Source organism: Bombus terrestris, chromosome 16 (genome assembly GCF_910591885.1).
Source record: "Bombus terrestris chromosome 16, iyBomTerr1.2, whole genome shotgun sequence".
NCBI lineage: Eukaryota > Metazoa > Arthropoda > Insecta > Hymenoptera > Apidae > Bombus > Bombus terrestris.
Window position 1 is genome coordinate 5,667,328 of NC_063284.1, and position 21,491 is coordinate 5,688,818.

At 46.9% G+C, this 21,491-nt stretch overlaps 1 long non-coding RNA gene across 1 annotated transcript in view; it reads left to right on the forward strand.

The window, feature by feature from the left end:
• Positions 1 to 459: 459 nt before the first annotated feature.
• The window catches only part of LOC125386484, a 70,303-nt gene continuing 49,271 nt past the window's right edge, over positions 460 to 21,491 (forward strand). The window contains exon 1 of the long non-coding RNA XR_007226657.1: positions 460 to 523. This is a non-coding gene — a long non-coding RNA (uncharacterized LOC125386484). The remainder of the gene's footprint in view (positions 524 to 21,491) is intronic.

Here is a 21,491-nt window from a genome sequence, read left to right on the forward strand (position 1 = left end):
TAAGACGATATAATTACTTGTTGCATTAGATTGCCTTCGAAGGAGATACATTTTTGAAACCAATTATGTACGTTCCACGAAGCGTTAGGTGAATTAGTAGACAAGGAATCGGTAGAAAAGAATTTATCTTCCACTAGCATCTCCCTGTGGCGCGGACCAAAGACATTATCGACGAATAATGTGCCGGTTCATGGCCGCGGCGTAGAAGTATTGATGTCCTGGCAAACGCTTCGGCCACTTCCTAGCGGGTGTGCTACCCTGGCTCGAAACCTGCCAGGAATCAATGACAAATCCACCAACCAACCTTCTTGCCTCCCCGCTTTTTAATTGTCCGAATCGATGGACCGCCTGTGCACCCTGAAACCATGCAATAATCGCAGCTAAATATCATTACGCGCCGTAGTGTTACTGAATCGACCATTCGAATTAATGAATTTTCCAATCTTGTCGTTTGTTCCAGGCGAAGCGACGGTAGAGTAAACGACACGGAGGAGTCGGAATCTGGAATGGAGCAGATTTACTGGTAAGTCTCGTTTATTAAAAATTGACGCTGCATAGGAACGCGCCGTAGGAACGGGTTACCGCGTCACACGATAGATGGCAGCAGTAGTCTCTGTCTGAACTTCTCTAGAACCTGGTATTACGAATTATGTAAATACCTAGATCCGATCCAGTACTATTTACCAGATTGATAATACTAGACCGATGGTTCCGAGTAGAAATTGGCGGTCGCTCTCTTTTTAACGAACGTTAAACGACAATTTAGAAGTTGGTTTAACAAATTTTACGCTGGAAAGAAATCAGGATGGAAATCTCGGACGAATCGTTCCATCTACGAAATTCGAAAGACCTCGGAGTAGAAAGTTGCCAGTGTTCCGGAAGGCACGTTTTACCCTAGAGACTTCCCCTCTGGAGGAACGAGTCTCGGTATGCTCGTAACTCGTCCCTCGGAACGGTTCTCTCGCAGAGTTTGCGTGTAAGTTTTTTCGACGGCTCGGATCCGTGGTTATTCGCGCATAACTCGAGGCAGATTCTAGTTGAGCCGCAGATTTATTAGCGATAGAGCAGTTCGATAGGCGGCCGTGCATCACCACGCCCAACCACGCGGCCTGCACATGCATCGAAACACTCGACTCGACTTCGCTCGACTCCACTCGACTCGTCTGTCGAGCACAACGTGGAACGAGTGCGCCCCACGTCGCGTTTCTCTTATCCGCGTAGCTCCTGCAATTTCCTGCAAACCCTGTCGTTTTTTTTCGCTCCATCGTTTCTCCGTTTAATCGTTGCACGGCGGAAAGATGCTGGCTGGAAGATTCTCTGGAAAAAACGTGGAAGCCAGTTGGAAAGTCTCACCGTGGAATATTATCGGTGGAGCGATTGAATCGTCAGAAACGACGAGCCCGGGAACTCGAGCATCGTCCACCGAGCACCGAAGCGATAATTACAAGGAAATCGAGTGCGAACGAGCGGTGTTTATCGGCTGCGATCGGGCAAGCCACCGGCGGGCCAGCGCCGAACAGATAAAGAGCCAGAGAGAAGAGAATCTGTGTCAGAGGTTGCTTATGCCTCGGATTTATGGGTTTGATTACCGGCGCGGCATACGTGCCGCGATTTTGTATGGGTAAATCGTGATCCTCCACGCCTCTTCTGTGGCTCCCTCCACCCCGACCCAGCGAAACCTCGATCGCGTATAAAGTTATCGCATTCTCGGCCCCGTAAGTGTCCATTGTCTACTTTTCAGGCCCGCATTATGCCCGTTCTGCTTCTTCCCCTCTTCGGCTAACCTCTCTCCCAGCGACTTCACCGCCGGTGTAATTTCACTTTTACAGCCGCGTCGGATTCACCGGCGATAATCTCGATACGCCTTTACTCATCCTTCGGGTCCTCTGTTTGACCAGACGAATCTTTCGTATTTCACCAGCGAAATTGTTATTCTCGTTGGCAACGATTGCTTGGCGCTCGATGGCATTTGAATATCAGGAAGATGGAACTGTTCGTGCTCCTTATATCTGAACTGGTGTAACCTAAGTGATTCGCGTGACGTGGCTCTCTGTAATTTGGAACATACGTTGCATAGATATAGGGGCACCTACGCGTTACGCTGATCGACAAAGCCTTAACTTTGGCTTCGATAAGTACGCTCGTTCGTCGATTGACGCGGAGTATCCGTTTCACGTAGATTCGTCTCACGCGAACGGAAATCGCGTAAATAGAGCCTGTCGGTAAGATAGGAAAGATGCGTACACGTTCGATGACTGGCGCGACGCAATGTACTTTTATCATTATAACGTGCAGCACTGACGCGTTTCAATATCGTGGAATAATAAATTATTGTGTGCACTCGTCACTTTTGAAACTTCTAGGAGAATTATTCTCTGGTCGCGTAAATTATGGTCGCGCGTAATATTTACCGCGTAAGTTGTGTTGTAATTTGTCGCGTAAAAAAGGTGCCGCGTAAATTGTGACAAGGAAGGAGAAGTTTATCTTATATTTAAATAAGGTTTCGATAAACCTAAGCAGCAATTTGTTGTGCCTCCCCTTGATATTACGATAGCTGTTAAGTTTCCTATCTTGTATAATTTAGCACTTTCCCTGTAAATGCATAAATATCCGCAACTTAATTATAAGGCGCGTACGATGCGAATATAATAGCAGATTTACCTTAAAAGCAGATTAAGAAGCAGGGACAGTGAAAAGCGTTCAATCTTCACTAGATGCGTACAAACTCTAATATTTATAGATATTTCCCGTCTTGTACGTGGCTCTGCGTTACTTTCGCGTTTCGTAAAATGACTATAATCTGCTCGAACCCTCCAACTCTCAGCCATCGAATCCAACAAATACGAACTAGATTCGTTCGATTCGTGAGAGTCGTGTTCTCTCTTAAGCTTCGTTCACACCGAGCGATAAAGCAATCAAACAGTTGAAATTCAGCCGTGCAAGCACAGCGTCAACCAAGTGGAATCGATTCGTCGTCCGACTAGGAACAGCCCGTTCTTTTATCGTTGGTCCTGATCCTTTCAACACGCGGCCTGATTGTTGCAAGCGCAGTTGGCCGATGTGAACGTGACTTTAGCCGGAACAGCCGGCGCCTTCGGTAACCGTGGACAACTCAGACATTTGGCTCTCGTTATGGAATTTAAAAACGACGATGCAGTTTAGTCTTCTCTTTCGTTCGGCTGGAAATACTCGAGCAGAGGCGATAGCTTGTAACTCGTAAGCAGCTCTCGTCTGGCGATGCCGAAGACAGAGAGATGGTGGCACGAAACGGTCGAAAAACGCCGTTACGCCGGCGCATCAATCTTGCACCGGCTCTCCCGAAGCGTGGCCAAAGTCCTTCGAGAAGGAGGACGCTGTCGGGGAGAGACGTCGCTCGGCGAGAAGATGAGAAACGTCGCGGGAGGTCCCGCGCTCCGGGATTGATGGACATCCTCACCTACACGGCTGATTATTTGCCGCCACACGCAGGTTCCGGCCGGGCCCTGGCCTACCTCCGTAACCGCTCTTACGCGTGTTGCCACGGATTCCCGCCCGTAATCACCGGTCGTTAGCGCCTCATTCACCGCTGATCTCGACGCACGTCACCGATTTCCATTCCCTTCCTTCGTCTTGGATCGTTTTAGACCACGCAGAGGCGCACCGAGTTTCCTCGGCCCAGCTTTCGGTACGAGGACTCTTGCGTCATGCCGAACGATCCTGCAGGACTCGACCTTGGGGCAACCTTCGAACAAGTCGAGTTTTCAAGTTCAACAACAAGTTCAATTTTCATCTGCGCGATCAGTTGGACCGGTCAGCGGTATTGATCGTTCGTCGTTGGTGATCCCTGCGTTTTTAATCGACAAGTAAACGGAGAGATAACGGGCTGGAAGCGGCGTAACCGCATTAAAAGGCTGGCTCGTCTCAACACCTCATCTCTCATCGCGGTGCGTTGATGATGTTCGAAACTGGTCGGCTCATTAGTATGTGAAGCCTGGCTGCCACCTACCGGGCGGGGCAGCGGGTCATTGAAACAATGGTGTTGTGACTAGACATCATCAGGCCCTCTCAGAGTGTCCCGGTCTGATCGATTCCGGCGATGATCGATCGATTCACCGTTTCTTCATTTGTCCAGGAATCTTGGAAGCTGTGGCCACGTGCGTGCACGTTCTTTGTTGTCGAGCTAGATGCCTCTGGCTCCGCGTGCAATTTCCGTTTTACTCGATCGTACGTATACTTTGGAAAATGAACGACGTAATTACTGGAAAGTTTGCGTGCGTGTAATCTCGATGTAAATTAGCCGGGTAATTTATTCGAGGGAAATCAATGAAGGGCCTCCGCGTCGGTATAAATCAGACGCAGCTTCTTCTTTCTTTCTTTTCTTTCTTCTTCTCTTTTCCCTTTTTTCTCTCTTTCTTTTCGACTCTAGCAGGAAGCATCGCTTATTCGATCAAATCGATCGATCGCTAATAGACCTCTGCCGCGGCAACATCATTAATTATGGCGTAATACTCGCCGAGAGGATGCGTCGATCAGCCTCGAGAACCACTCTTCTCCTCTCACCGTCGATGAGAGCAGGTAAGCGTTCTTCTAAACTCTGGGACCAGACGCTGGGGACCTGCACAGCCCTCATCCTCCTCCCTCGAAAAAGGGTACAGAGTGCCAGTCATATATTAGAGAACTGTTGGGGACACCTAACAAGCTGGCAGGACACGTTTCCCAGAATCGGGGCTACCCGCCACCCTCTACGCCTCTCCTACCCTCGATTTTCTCCTTTTGTCCCGATATTCCACCGCGTATTTCACATCCAACTAGCCGGCAGGCGCGGATAGATATTGTTTCGCGCCGTACGCTTGTTCCCAGCCCTCTCGAAACCTCCTTCCACGCGTCGTCCACGTTTTCTTAACGATCCAAATCGTTTCGCCTCTTCTTTTCTTTTTTCGCCTATTGCTTTCGTCGCAATTTTAGGTCGACGACGTTTCGCCCTTTCGTCTTCTCTCTTCCTCCGCTTCTCTTTCACCGGGACGAACGAGCTGAATGGCTCTCCGGTCGCTATGATCGGCAGATGGCTAAAAGTTTAATTACCCAGGTTGAAGAGGTTTTCGCAACGGGATATTAAGGCGAGCGCGCAACTATCGGCCGACAGGCTTATCGCTAATTATTAATCCAGTAGTTCCCTTTTATATGCGTCGTAAGCGGCGCAACCTGTTCGCCGCGGAATTATTATTAACAAGAGCGTACATTCGAGCCACTGAACGATTAATAGAAACGCCACCTTGCCATTATGCTACCTGCCTGGGCAAAAAACTGGCCACGACCAGCAACTCGTCTTTTCCGTTTGCTCCTCTTTCTTTTTGGTAAAGAGAAGGTCCGAGGTAAGATACACGGCCTCACGAAAGTACTCGGACGCTTGTACGTCTCTTTTGTATTATGCAGCTTGTACACACACGCGTCCTTATATTTATTTCATATCCTGGTCGTATCGATAGAATTTGGAAGGAATCCAAAGATGTACCAACTATAGTATATTTCACAGAGGCCAGAAAGATATTTAAACAACGAACTGCCCATTACACGCGTTGAAATAATTACTTTTTCTTCATTTGGTAGACTTTTTACAATCAATTCTCATTTAGAATTATAAGTAAATTATTTTGCCATGGTACTGTAACTTGGATTATAAGAGTTTATAGTACGTTTGATTCTAGTTGAATCTAATGCTTAAATCTAAAGGGTCTGCGGATCTGATTCGTCGTGTCAAGTAATTGGGTAACTAATGGGTTTTGGTGGTCGTTAACTCTTATATTATATCTGTTACTGAATTTCGATATTTTTTCTTTGACTATGGGTATCCTAAGGTCGCGATGTATTGTTTCGTTGGTGACATACCAAGATACATCTTTAAGGATCTTAGAGTTTTTGATTGGAATCGTTGGAGAATTTCTATGCTGTTCCCCATAAAGGTAATTACTCGAAGAAAACCTCTACACCTTTTCGTTTGTATATCCGTGACCTGCAGACTGCTGTTACGAAGAGAATAGAATTTAGTGTAAAAGATTGAAAATAACGAGGGGACCATATTGCTATGGCCTTGAATATAAATTTCGTTTTCGGTTACAAGGTCTACAAAGAAAAGAGCTCCAAGTAGATTCTATTGCTGTTTCTTGTAGCCTTCGGCTACAGCAACACACCAAGGTTAACTTTTTGCTAATGTCCTTTGCTATGAATATATGAACGTGATCCCTATCTTCCTATTGTATCGTAACACTGTAAGAGCGAGGATGTGGATCAGCATACACTATACCTGTACTTATACTTACTTCAATATATTTTTCTATTTAATTCATCCACTGGTTCCTCTATCAGACAACCTCAACGGCACGTGTTGGTAAAGCTCGATATTTACGTAGTCGTGGTCAGCACTCGTTGCACGATTAAAGTATCTGTAACAATTTGTTACCAGATATACTGTAATTTCTACGCACATTTTCAGATGGTTTTCAAATTTGCCGAATATAATCGTAACAGGATTCGTTTGTAACATTAATAAAGTGTCGTTAAACGTACCGTATAACGCACACGATGTGGCCATAAAAGTCTCGCATGGCACCTAGACGTTCAGATACTTTCCAAGTGTGTCTTTTGAAGACCCGAAGATGATTCAGCGTCGTCACTCGTCAAGGGAGCGAGGGAATAATCGATGAGAGGAGAGGAAGAGGAGAGACAACGGAATCAAACGCTAAGGACGAACGTAGTTCGTTAATATCAGTTATCGAGTTGCGAAGCGCCTTAAGTGTCGTTGTCTGTTTGTCGTAATTTAAATATTTAATAACTCGAAGCAAAGTTGGAAACGTATAATGCGTATGAAATTCGAAGCTGTTCCCTCGATCTGGACGACGCGACCACTTTTACGCAGTGGTTCGACCGGAACAATAAAATCGCGAGAGGGCCGTTTTCAGCGGTTTTCCACGATTTTAACAGCCCGGCCGAATCCAGCGGGCTAGTCAGCTGGATAAATTAATCGAAAGTCCAGTGGAGGCTTCCTAAAATACCCGAACGAGTTTACCAGAAATAAAAACAAGTCTTAATTAAACGAAACGATCTCCGTGTTCGCCTGCTCGACCAGAAACCTGGTCGATACTTACGCCCTGGCTCGTTCAGCATTTCCAATTTAGTAGGTTCCACCGGCACTCGACAGTTCCCGTAACATTCTGCCATAGGGAAATCCACGAGCCACCTTGTACGCGACAACTCTGTTCCTTGTTCTTCTACCAGGTGCCATTCATTCGTACGCTTATCGGCGTCGATATTATTTACGATATCATGTTCGAAAAATTTCATTTATTCCCCGAGCAAAGGTTGTCGGTTGACCGTGCGTTGCATCCGAACAAGCTACCCGAAAGGATGCGTTTCGCGTTTGTTCGGAATGGTCAGCGGTTCGAGGACTTCTCTAGGCCGAACGGCTCAGGTAGCTCGGTCCTGGTATCAGAAACACATCGTGTCGTACACGGCTCGCGTCTGATAACACTATTACTCGAAACGATTCACACGGATCTGTTTTCCTTCCGCGATTAGGTCTGCTTGCACCTGGGAACGTTCGCTGCCCGGCTAATGGGCCGATCGCTTTCGTATTTTCTTGCTTGGAAAGGAATCGACAGCGATCGGGAAAGTGGGATCTTTATCATCGTCGGTTTGATTAGCCTGACAGGGTCCCTTGATGGCTTCCTTATTTGTAATCGAACCGCCGTCGTGACTTTCACGGCCTTCACACCTACTCGGATGAATCTTAATGTCCCGTGTCGTGATCACGGGAAACGTGTCTGTTGCCACACACGTAGCCCGAAACCGTTGTTGGGAAATCCAACGTGATACAACGCGCGAGCCACAGCTTCGAAATTCGAAAATGCCCAGCAGAAGAGGAAGGCGCGTTCCAACTATACGGAAGATAGCGGCCAGATCGATTCGACGAATGCTCTCACACGGCAACTCTCATATCCACGTTGTATACTTACGGTACGACCTTCGCGCCACGCGCAACGATTCGCGAGACAGGAATTTGTGGAAGAATGGCGGAAGAGTTATTTCGTCAAATGATCGAAAAGATTGCCCCCGCGGGGTTGCCACGAGGTTAGGACCATCGGAACGATATTAGTAGCCGAGTTTGCTCCGGTGTCACTGGTATTCCAGCGAAGATCCGTGGTTTATCTGCGATCAGGCAGGAATTCGGGATAGAAACCCGGCCGATGACAATATGGACTCGCGAGAGGAGACAAAGTAACGAGTGGCCGTGGCGGTGGAAGAGGGGTCAAGGGTAAGACATTCCACCAGTTGACACTCTAAGCTGGCCCGAATGTTTCGGATGGTTTCTCCTCCGGCTCCTCGACCTTTCGTCCCCTCCCGGTGCATCGCATCGCTACGGGTTCCAGCTGGATCCGACACGGCGTGTTATGGGCCTCGTAGACCCACAACAAGAGAGAAAGAGAAAGAAAAAGAGAGAGAGGTGGGCCGTGTGCCGTGCCACGGTTCGTGTTCTCGGTTCTCGGAATCGCTAATTAGTGTCCTCCTTGTTTTATTCCCATGGCCGGCTCGTTCTCTCCCAGAAAATCCTTGTCCACGACGGTCCTCCTCTTCGCGCACCCTCCGATCCGTCGGTTGACGCGTCCGCTTGACGATTTCATCGCGAATCGAGCGATTTTCAGTACCATCCGACAGACCGATCTTATAGATTCGTTTGTTTTTCGTTGGTTGGTCAATTTCATTGGTCGACACGTTCGATCGTGAGTTCTATCGCGGAAGAGTAGAAGCAAGGGAATGCCAGGCGTTCCCGTACGAGCGGAGATCGAAAGGTTTATCGATTTCTTCAACGAATTTCTCGAATGCCTTACACTTCTTCAGCAGCCTTCACACCTCCGATCTATCGAGCCATCTCCCCCGTGGATTTGATCCACGGACCAGATCCACCGTCCGAAACGGGCCCCTTTCTCGGAATCGCTAATTAGTGTCCTTCTCGCTTTCTTCCTTTCCAATCAGCCGGCCAGCCGTCGAATCTGATGCGAGCCGGCCCCGGGCCCAGACTGACTGACGCCTTCGCATAATTTACGACGCCATAAAACGGTCGATCAATCCATGAAAAACTAACGCCAACGATCGCCACGAGCAAACGACCGATCTCGGTTATACGATCTACGTGAATTAGATTCTTCACATCGATGCATTCGTTACGATCGAATGAAATTGAATGGATTGCAATATGCATAGCAGCGTGATAGTCTCGTCGTGGAAACACGCGCTGTCGTAACACACTTAGTGGAAGGTAAATGGACTTGGCAGAAAGTCTAATGAAATTTTACGTTGCAGGCATCGTCCATTAGGTACCTAAATATTTCGTATGTTAATTGCTGTAATTCGAACGATATTGATTAGAAATCGATATTAATTTTGGGAAAGTCGAATGAAATTTTACCTTTCAGGTATCGACTATTAGGTACCTAAATATTTCGTATGTTAATTGCTGTAATTCGAACGGTATTGATTACAAATCGATATGTATTTTGGCAAAGTCGAATGAAATTTTACGTTTCAGGTATCGTCCATTAGGTACCTAAATATTTCGTATGTTAATTGCTGTAATTCGAACGGTATTGATTACAAATCGATATGTATTTTGGCAAAGTCGAATGAAATTTTACGTTTCAGATATCGACCATTAGGTACCTAAATATTTCGTATGTAAATCGTTGTAATTCGAACGATATTGATTACAAATCGATATGTATTTTGGCAAAGTCGAATGAAATTTTACGTTTCAGGTATCGTCCATTAGGTACCTAAATATTTCGTATGTTAATTGCTGTAATTCGAACGGTATTGATTAGAAATCGATATGTATTTTGGCAAAGTCGAATGAAATTTCACGTTTCAGGTATCGACCATTAGGTACCTAAATATTTCGTATGTTAATTGCTGTAATTCGAACGGTATTGGTTAGAAATCGATATGTATTTTGGCAAAGTCGAATGAAATTTTACGTTTCAGGTATCGTCCATTAGGTACCTAAATATTTCGTATGTAAATCGTTGTAATTCGAACGATATTGATTAGAAATCGATATTAACTTTGGCAGAGTGAAATGAAATTTTATGTTGTAGGCACCGATCATTAGGTACCTAAATATTTCGTATGTAAATCGATGTAATTCGAACGATATTGATTACAAATCGATATGTATTTTGGCAAAGTCGAATGAAATTTTACGTTTCAGGTATCGACCATTAGGTACCTAAATATTTCGTATGTTAATTGCTGTAATTCGAACGAAATTGACTAAAAATCGATATTAATTTTTGTTAAGGTATAGAGAGCATTTGGAGAAACAAATAGTTTAAAATTTATTTACAAATTATTCAGCTCGCTTGTTTGTTTTCTTCTGATGTTTCTAATCGCTTCTAACGGCTTTTAACGACTTCTAACCGCTTTTAATCGCTTCTTTCTCAACTGAGACTTGCACGTCTTTCAACGCCCACATACACTTTCACACGTACAGTACAAATGTACCATGTATTTAACAATTTTGTCAAAGATACTTCTCAGCCAATTGTAGAGAAAGAAAACTCGAAAGGCTGCGTTTCAACGGGCTTGCGTTGTTAAAATCTCCGCTTCTTCTTTCATATTCGCGTCTCGTTCGTTTATTCGCCTCCAAACCGACCGATTACCGTTTACTCGTGGCACACGCCGGTTCTATCGAGAAAAGTAAATTATGTCAAGTACATAGAGTCTTAGAACGCTTTATATTTGTCGAATATAACGTTTACGCGATACGCTTACACGGTCAGCTGACTTTACTGCCAACGCGAGCGCGTTTCTCGCGCGATTACTCTGTTCTTGTTCAACAGACGAGCAACAACGATAGACCGAAAATAGTAGGCGTGATAGAACGACGATTGCTTTATGATGGACGCGTAAAGAAATATAAGAAGCGTTATAACGTCGATAAGAAGAAACACCAAATATTATTAACGCAGCTGTTACGTAATTGCCATCTAATATAACAAGCGATCGTCTCTCACAGGATTCGAGTAGCCCAAACCTACTATCCAAAGCTATGGGGATTCTGTGGTCGCTAGATGCGAGTGTGGCAGGACGTTACAGAGGGTTGAAGATGATTAAGAGTTTCGGAAAGTATGTCGAGCGTCGCTGTCGCGCGACACCGCAGGAATACATATCTGCACGTCCTTCGGCGGCAATAAGAACGGCCGCGGAATAAAGCAGAAACGTGACCGGCGCTCCTCGCAATTTACGTCAAAAGCGGCGTCGTGGATTCCCGCATACCGAATAACGACGTCGTCGAGAATAATGTCGCCTATGTAGATTCGATCCCGATAGCAGCAAAATACCACGCCGGTATCTCGGCGCAGTGCCTGACTGTTGAAACAAACCAAAAAGGGAAAGAAGAAAAAAGAAGGTAGTGGGTAGGTAGGGGGAGGGAAGGGGGTGAGAGAAGAGAGAAAATAGAAGAAGAAGGGAAAAATAAAAGGCGAAAGGAACGGGACAGGGTGTTCTTCCACCATCGGTGCCGTTTTCGAAGATGAAGGGATAAAACCGACTGCGCTTCGTTCCTCTTACTGCTCTCTCTCTCTTGCGGTGCTGTTTATCGCCTGGATCCCGCCACACGAGGAAAGTCAGCACGAGGGAGATCCGAGGGAAGAAGAGCAGAGGCTCGTTTCACCGTGTGATAGATAATGACAATTTCGTGTCACCGGTTCCTCCGGAACGGTTCTAACGAGCGCGGTTTACCTGTTGCACCGTGGGGTCCTGGAAAGGAGCTGCGGCACAATGCGGCCGGCAACGGATAGCAGTTTTTTGCCCAATTGAATTGAATGTAAAACACGGCCTTACATCAATCTGAGCCGCGAGACTGAGTGACCGGAGTGATTTAAGCATCGGCCGGACCGCCGTGCTCTTTAGAGCTTTGCTGTCTCGGACTATGGCTGCCGGGAATCGAAAAGGACTTGGCGTTAAGCCGATCGACCGTTGCTGCTCCCTCGGTCGTTCAACTTGTCTACCCTCGATCGGCCGAGCGTTTCGTTCTCCGGTTTATCCTCGCTGCGATTCCTCTTTTTACTTTATCAGAAAATTCGACGTTTCCACGTTGTTCCGTACCACGCAGGACCACCGTGTTCGTTAACGCGTCCGCACGAGAGAAGATCGATCTCCTACCACGCCAGTTCGGGGATAAAGTCCGACAGGGACGCATCGCTCGGACGCTCCGGGAATTTATTAGTCGGTTGTGCGGCGTTTTATGATAATTGGCCAGAGCTCCGTAGTACGATGCAGTTTTTGCCGCAGTCTACGTGGACGGAAAGGGGAGCTGGTCTCGGGAACGCGGCCGCGTTCTTCGCGGAACCATATCGGGAACGAGTCGCCTGGAATTAGCGTCGGCTAAAAATCGGATCGACGCGACGCAGGCATTCCATGTAAATCAAGGCCCCGTGGCAAATGTGGCGCGCGAACCACGAGCCTCTGCTCTCTATTCCCGGCCACTGTAGCAACGCGTTCCACGCTGACAAACTCCACCGGCTAACAACATTCCGGCCGCGATTCTTCCTTTTCGCCTGGCCATTGTTTGCCGCGTCTCTCCGCCCCTGTCCATTTATTTGTCCTCGATTACCGGCGTCGAAATTTGCATCCAACAACCCCCGGCTCCATCCCCGATACTCGTGCTCCACCCCTCCGCTACATCGTCGGCTACCCTCCGCAGTCGTTGATAGCCGAGTGGAAGTAAAAACGACAGTGGAGAAATCACCAGGGTGTGGAAGATTGGCCGAAGATCGGTGTGCAAGAGGAGGCACAGGCATGGGACGATGTAGCTGGAACACGGTCGAGTTAAGCGACAATTAAATAAAGCCGAAGAGGGTCCCGTGGGTCCCAGGTGGCGCGGGAATCGGTGCCTGCACGCACGTCCAAGGCTTCCAACCGACTCCCACACTCCGCCGACACGGGACACACGTACGTGCAGCTCGGAGAACCGTGTGAGTAAAGGTGGATACCACGGGACAGCCAGCAGGTATATAGCTCGCCTCTACCAAACCGTTGTCTTAAGGCTACCATATATTACGTCGGAAGACCGTGGGGCTGGCTCGGTCGTCCTCGTCGCACCTGCGCGTCCTGGCGTTCTCTCGCGCTCGGTTTCTCCGCTCACTTCCGAGATAGACGAAGAGGAGGCCAGGAGGAGGCCGAGAGGAAGGGCAGAGAGAAGCTCGAAGAGGTCCCACAGGCCCCGTGTCGTCGCGGGCATTCCTGCAGCTGATTTTATTTGTAGGATGTCAACCAGTCGCGGCCACGGAGGGACCAACCGAGGGACGCAGAATGCGAGCCTGCGACGAGACGGAGAGAGCAAGCGGACGGTCGGAGGAGGATGCAAGAGGCGGAGGTTCGAGGCAGAGACAGTGAGGAGCTGCGCGGCCATGGGACCCGGATCGGACCCAGACCCGACAGCACCAAACGGCAATTAATTCCCCTCTGGATTTATCGTGTCTAACTGCGCCGATCGGGGCCCGCGGATCCTATTACCCCCGCGGGCTCCATCATTTTTCCTCGCCCCGGACGCTGGCTCGCGTGTTCCCGGACAACCTCCGCTGCCAATCATTTCGACGCTTCTGTCAGCTTCCGTGACGATTTCTTTTCCGTGTCCTCGCGCTCTTCTAACAAATTTCGCCAGCAGTCGATGAAGATTGACACAGGTTTCGGACAAGTGCAGCCTAAGTTTGCCGAGTTCGTCATCGATCGCGAGAGATCACGACGCTGTTATCGGTAACGGTAGGCGAAGCTCGACCGTAGAAAAAAGGTCAAACGACCTCGTGGCATGTTTCCCGCGAGGCAGATAAACCCGCTGAGACAATGACGACACGATAACAGTGTGTTTTACGGCGAGTATCCATAGCTGCTACGTGGGCTGCATCCGCGCCATGGTGAGAGCGACTTTCCTTCGTCAAATTCAACGTTATTAACTGGCTGTGGCTCGACCATCCCCCCGTCTCCGTCCCTAGACACGGCTACCGTCTTTGATTATCGGTCGGGTATATTTTTTTCCAGCAAGATTGGCTGCCGAGATAAGCTTGACCGAGGGTAGCTGTCGAGAGTCAGCCTCGTCGAGTTCATCGTCGAGTACCCTTTAATTCCACCTCGCCCATAGTCGGAATTTCCATCGATTCGTTTGTCCAATTGAATTTTCGGCGGACGCGTTCCTCGATCGATCGCTGCGGCAATAGAGCGACGAATAGGGTGCTGTTCGTATTCGCCAGGACGAGAGCGACGTACGAGAGGACGATCTAATGGGTAAAAATTAGTCCTGACGGAGGGCATGGGTTCGACGAGACGGTAATGGTCGCCGGATTCTCGTCACGACCATAGATCGTTGGGTGCCGTGGTAGCCGAGACTGCCCGCTGGGCGTCCCAACACTATCGCTCCTGGATCAGCCACGGATTTCAGAAGCTACCAACTTATATATATCCACGGTGTTTATGTATGTTTATGCCTGTGTGCGGCCAGTCTTTACGGACCCCCTGCTGCACAGCAAGCGCGACTCTCCGCTCGCGAAAAGGAAGGAAGAGGGTGGCCATCGGTGGCCTAACCCCTCGCCGCTGTTCGTCCCCTGGTCGGCTGCGTGGCTGTCGATGGCCCATGGGAAAAAGGTGTAATAATTTGCAGTTCGTCCGTCCACCTTCTTTCCTCTGCCAATCAATTTCAACTTTCCTGCAGTGGTGTTTTTAATCCCGGCCAACGTTTATCTATCTCTAGATTCCATTTCGGTATCGATCGATGATTGATTTCCCGTGGATCTCATGGAAATACCGCGGGTACTCGCTTCGTCTAATTGCTCCGTCTATTTTCGGCCGGATGATTTATGGCCAGGATATGCAAAGCAGCTCGCTGAAAACGGCTCACCGAGTCCATTACACGCGTCGTTTCAGACTCTCTCCCTCCCCCTCGCCCTGTCTCTCTCTCTCTCTCTCTCCCTCGCTCGCTTTCTGTCTTTCTCTTCGGAGATTTTTTATGATAAATTAATCTAACCTCGGCAGAGACCAGTTCACCATTCGAACGCCACTTGGAACCGCTCGACAGGGGCAATAGGAATGAAGATCTCCCTGAAGCGGCGGCGAATTCGGTTAAATTAATTACGATCTTGGTCGGTTTATTAATACCTAACGAGTCGTCGGAGCGGACGCTGTCGTCGAAACGTCGTATATATTCGAAAAACGGCTGGTCCGGGCCGCAGGGATAAAAAAAAGCAGGCAGGAACAGGGGGCAGAGCCGACTTTACGACTGGCGGAATGCCCGGATCGGCCCTTTTTACGCGCGGATTTTTAATTGAATTAAACGATGATAAATAATCGAGCCGATACGAGAATGTCGCCCGTTACGTGCCGGATTTTTCTGCTCTCTGGATTCGGATCTTCGATCCCTCGATGCTCTCGGTTTCTTGCCGCCTGCTCGAACGAGAACCCGATCGAATAAATGCTATTCTCCTTGCTACGTTGCGTGCCGGTAAGAGAATACCAGATCGGATCGAGTATAATGTATATTTATTCCTCGATAACTATTCCTCCGTTTACGCTAACGACTACAGTCAAACGGGAAATACAACGTGGCTAGATCGTACGCCAGCTACTAGAAATCGCCAGCCGCCCGCTTGTCTCCGGAAACTCGAAATCCAGTTTGATCGGCGGCGTAGATTCTGCTAAATGCACGTAATAACGCAAGGAACGGTGAACGTTATCGCTGTTCCATCTGGACGAACTGCGTCCTTGACGACGGACGATCGTTAGACGTGGCTCGTAGAAAGCTGTCGGATCGACAGGCTATTCTCCTTTGGCGCGCAAACGTCTTACGACCAAGTGAAACGCGAGCGTCGTGTTTGGTGGAGAATTCGCGCCGCGAGATCGACGAAAATATCCGGCAGCGGCTAAAGGAAATGGTTTGCCGCGAGTTAGGAGGAATTGCAGGGGTGTTGGCGAAGCTATCGAGGGATCGAGAGGCCGAAAGGAGCCGGTGTACGAGGCGGTTTGAGGCGGCCAGAAGGCCCGGCTCCATTTATCATACAGGAAACAATAGGAACTGGCAAAACACGTGCTTCGCGCGCGCTCTGCAAAACCAGCCGAGGCGCAGATCGAACGACGACCACGACCACGACAACGACCACGACCACGACGACCACGACGATGGGAGGAAAGAGACTGGAGAAGAGAGGGTCCAGATACATAATACGCCGAGGGGCTGTGTGCACAAACAGGCGAAAAAGAAAGTCACCACGGTCCCCGGAGTGCAGACGGAGACAGACGGTGAGGGCCCAACGGGGTGACCGGTCTCCCTTCATTTGTTAAAACAATATAACAATTCATTTTTGTCACATCCACTGTCGAAGGGCTTTTATTGCGATGGCCAGCCCTCTCGGAATTGTTTCACCGGTCCAGCCAAACTATTGTCGAACCGGCGCGGCGGTGTTCTCTCGTCTTCTCCAGGGACGGACGAATATCTTACGACTCGGCCGAATACGCCATCTCCGGTTTTGCTTGGCAATTTCCAGAACAGGATTTTAAAAGAAACTGGCCAAATACGAAACGGTAATATGTACGATGGGATTTTTAAGAATCCGATAAACCGATGCAGTCTGTCAAATTGATTTACGTTGTCCCGATCGATCGCCGCAAGACGTGTACTTTGTTGCGTGGTCGTGCGTTTTCTCACTGTTTCTCGCCGTTTATCTTCTCAGGAAGATTTTTCGCCATACTCGCACGGAGAAACGTGCGTGATGCGCCGGTATCTGCGGAAATGCTCATCGATGATGATAAACGGCGACGATGGCGCAGAGTTTCACACTTGTCCGATCGTTGCAAACAGCTGTCTTTTTCTGAAAAAACATTTTCAGGTATAATTTTGTGCCTCGATCGTTGAGAAGAATAAAACTGTTTCTCGTTTGTTTCCCATGAAAATGTCACATCTGGTGTCAGTGTTTTCACGCCTGGCTGTCTATATTCCATGTTTAGGTACAGTTTATTTTCTCGTCAGTTTATTTTATTTGTCAGCTCGACTTTAGAAACTGCTCGTAACGTTAGAAATCGATCGATTTCGTAAGAACGTTTTGGTTACGTCCCTCCGCCCGATCTCTGAGTTTCCTATGGATTTTTGGGGAGAAGAACGTTAAAAACGTCGGTTAATTCTCAGTGGGAGAAAGATTTCAGAGCTGCACGCTTTTTCCAGAACAGGTCAGGGCTGGCGAGGAGCGTCACGCGAACTTGCAGCCGTTTCCACGAGAAAAATCGACTTGTTGCTATCTCGAGCGTCCCACTTCCAATCCTAACGAGCTTCCACCAGCTCCGTCGCTGTTATTCCTCTTTTTTTTTTTTTAAATCGCGAAATCTAGCCACGGCGATTTTTATTAGCCGGCTCTTTTTAGCCGCATTTTCTTCGATCGAACGAAAACGGGGAAGCGGCGCGTCGCGAAATGGCCCACTATGTCGTTCCGGGATGACTTCGGGAGCGGATAGGTTTCGCTAAATAATATTCCTGCAAATAAAAAATATAGAAACACTTTTCATCGCCATTTATTAGAAGCGTTTCTGCATCATTCGCGACAAGAGACTGGTTTCTTTTAAAATTTCTTCAGAGGACAGAGACAATTCTGATCTACGATCTCGTTAATTTAATTTTGGCTAAGTTATCATTGATAATTATAATTTGGTATATTAGCGTAACTTGGTTTATTGCTCAACAACCGTAATGGCAATTTAAGGCAATTTAATGCGACAAAAGATAGGAATATTACAAACTGGACACGCTTCTACTTTATCACCAAAACGGAACCAAATGTCTGCAACACCTGCGACATACTAAACTCTGTTGAACGAGTACAATTTATATACAAATTACACAATTTGCTACAGATTCGATTCGTTCCACTGGTCGTTCTTAACGTGGTCGCTAGTAACCTTGAAAGGTGTCAAAGGCGACTTTAAACACACGATCGAGAAAAGAAAAAGACAGCAGTACCATTTGCCAAGAAAACGCCACAAGTGAGAAGATCTAAGAATTCTGATCTTTTATTGGAAAATGTTCTACGCAGCAACGAGAGTACCGTAGCATAGAATCCAAGTGCAATTTTCTCTACCAAATAATTAATTACGAATAATGGCAGAAAGGTACAAAGTCCAGTGAACGACGGTTAATTATTTCTTGGCTGCTGTCCACGATCCATCTATTTGTGTTTGCCCGAACGCTGTGTTTCGTTTGCGGTTAGGAGCTGGCACGTACAACAGGCTTTTCCACAGGCTTTTCTTTTCCATCAACTTCGACTGCATTCGCGCCTAAGATTTCTCTTTTCCTTGAAAACTCGTCTCTTGGCACCTGCCGTATTTTTTCTACCAGCGCTCTTCGAGGGAAGCCAATTTTTACCACAACGTTCTTCGAGTCTGTTAGGATCTAATCTTAAAGTTAAGATAAATAATCTGTGGAAGACACGATGTTTATGTTGAAACAATATCAGGTGATATTTATTAAACAGGAGCAAATGTATTTAAAATATGAGCGAGTGATATGGTATAATTAACAAAGTGTGCAGGTCAAGAATTTATGGATTGTTGGCCAGTTACTCTCAGACTGACTGTAGGTAGTGATCCATGGTCCCTTAAAGATTTTCAAATCTTTGTGTCCTGTTCAATTGCCTGTGTAGGTGTCTATATAAAATTATTTGTGTCTATGTGTGTAATATCGTTGTATTCCAACAGAGTCCTATGTCGCGATGAACCAAGGCCCCCAATGCTGTTAACTCGAATGTCCCCGAAGATGATTGTTCCCGACCTTGGGGAACAGCGAATTTCGTCGATTTCGAATTACCAAATGTCGATGCGCCACCGCTGTGTAGAAGTTTAAAACGTGACGATAGATTCGCAGCGAGGAACGCCATTATGGATGAGCAAACTGAGGCCGGTCTTCCTGGTCCCGGCCATAAGTTAGCTGCCACCGGCTTGAACCCGGCTGCATGAGAGATACTCGCGGCAGCGCATTATTTACATATTTATATATTAAACGCTCGGCTCCTACCACGCGGCCCTATCCTCGGGGATCCCTTGTTGCCGTTTCGGGATACGAATCGGCGAAATTTGTGTTGTAACCAGCCGATTCCCCATGCGACTCGATAAAATTCTCCAGCCTCTCGCCTTCGCGTCTCTCCGCCCGCTCCTTCCTGCTCTTTTTTATGCACCTTAAAAATTTCTTCGGCAACATCAACTGGAAAAATGGTACTTCTCGCGCTGTTCTCGTGCCCTGTCGCCTGTTCAACAGCTCGCGGGCATAATTCGCGAGGAAACAGGATACATAGTTATTAAATTACTGGCCGAGTCTCCTCTCTGTGTATGCATTTTCGGCCGGTGGAATTTATCCCGTCGCTCCACCGGATCCAATTGCAGCTTAGAGCAAACTCCGTTTCGTCCATTTCGAATGGAAACGAACGAAATTTTTGGTCCGCTCGAACGGTCACGTGTATTTCTACCCGAACCGTGTACCTAAGCATCTTTCTGTGAGTTTTTAGGGTACTAAGATACGATCATTTGTATGTATGTATGAGTATGAGTATGTGGAAGTCTGTGCGTACACAGACGAATGCAAATGTTCAGTTAGTAGTGTGGTATAGAAGATGGCGAGGCAAAGAGAGTGGCGAGACGCGTGCAAATGTATATCGACGAAGATCTTGCGAATCACGTGTTAAATTGTTGACGTTATTAGATGTATAAAGAGAGAAAACGCGTGGATAAAGTGCAAGGTAGAAAATATATATTTAATAGAGGAGTGTAATAATAAGTAGGAATACAGTTTGAGCTGGTCCAGATCCGCACGCTAGCAGTGTTACCTTATGACTGAAAAACCCCGAAGTCAACGTCGCCTGTCTATTGTTTATGGTCTGCCTTCGTGCCAGTCTTTCGTCTATATGCTGTCGATGGCTTCAGCGTTTGAGAAAACTAAAAAGACCAGATGTAGAGTTTTCGTAGAAGCGGTGACCACTTCAACACCCTCCCTAAAACTCTACATGCCTACAAACAATTATATCTTAATAATTTTCTAACTCTTGTCGCAAATATCTGAACCTTGATTTTGTCAATGTCTTCACAAATACGTTTGCCAGCCGCCTTTCTCTTTTCCATTCAAATTAATTTGTTACCAAAAGACAAACTACGAGAAGACTAAACAGATCATGTATGTAGTACTCTACATGTATGTACTCTGTAACAGATCAGAGTTTTTCTTTTTTCTTTTTAGAAGTGATAAATACTTCGACATAAATAAATCTAGAGTTCTTTTGATATCAATTCTAAGTGTAATTTAAATGTTCCTATACATTTATTTCGGCGATTAGGGTCCATAATTCTTCACAGTTTTGAAGCAAACTATAATAAAATCGGAAGAAATAATTTGTCGCGTTCTACTGTTCTCTTTTTGCTGTCCTTTTCCAAGTTTACCAGTTTACCTATTTATTTACATTCACATAAATCTCTGAGAGTCATTAAACAATTGTATTTCACAGGCTTGTACAACATTGTATTAGTACGTTATTGTTTCATATAGTTGTACACACGTGTCAGTTGGTAGCGAAACCTGCTGCTAATAAATTTATGACAGTTTTCCAGCAAAAGGCCCTGGACGCTGTCAAACGTAATGCCACGTAATTGCCACGTAAAACTTAATATTAGAAACTACAAGCGAAGGTTAGGCTACGACAGGCGACTTCTGTACATACGAACGTGAAACAAATCTTAGATTAATACAACAGCGTTACGTGTACTTACGTATTTGCTATAAAAGCGAAGATTTATATCTGTAAATGTTTGTTTGATCGTTGATCTGTCGTCGGATTAGTCGGAATATTTTTATCCTTATCACCGTTCTAGCGTTATCAATTAACGATAAGAGCAATATGTTTCCACGTGCTATGTAAATAGCGACTTTGCCTTACGAAACAACGTTCGAATCTTTGCATTTTATTCGTTCGTTACAAGATTACGATCGTTTAAAGCCGGCAAGTTGCAATTTGTCTTTCGCGTTGGCTTCATCTGTAATTTCTTTTTTTTTTTTACAACTTTTTCATCGCATTTGTCACAAACGATCGTGCTTTTACGATACCTCGGGACTCGTACAACGGCGACTTATTAAAACTCGAAGCATCCGTATGGCGAAACGGTAGAAATACGGCGCTTTTTCGCCGTTCTGGTCGTAGGATCGATCGGTCGTTATCGATTGGCGCAAAAGCGAAAAGGGCAACTTGTTCGAGTTTTCCTTTTAATCGCTAGCGAGGCTCGGCGCGATGCGTCGGTTGGAGCGTGAGCTTGCGATATTCGAGGCGAAAGAAAAGCGTTTCCGACATATTTCATGCGGCCAAAGATAACGCGAAACGGTCACGTGAAACGTGTCAGAAGGAACTATGAAGATTTATCGCGGCCGGCATCGGTGCTCCGGCTGCCGGACGATC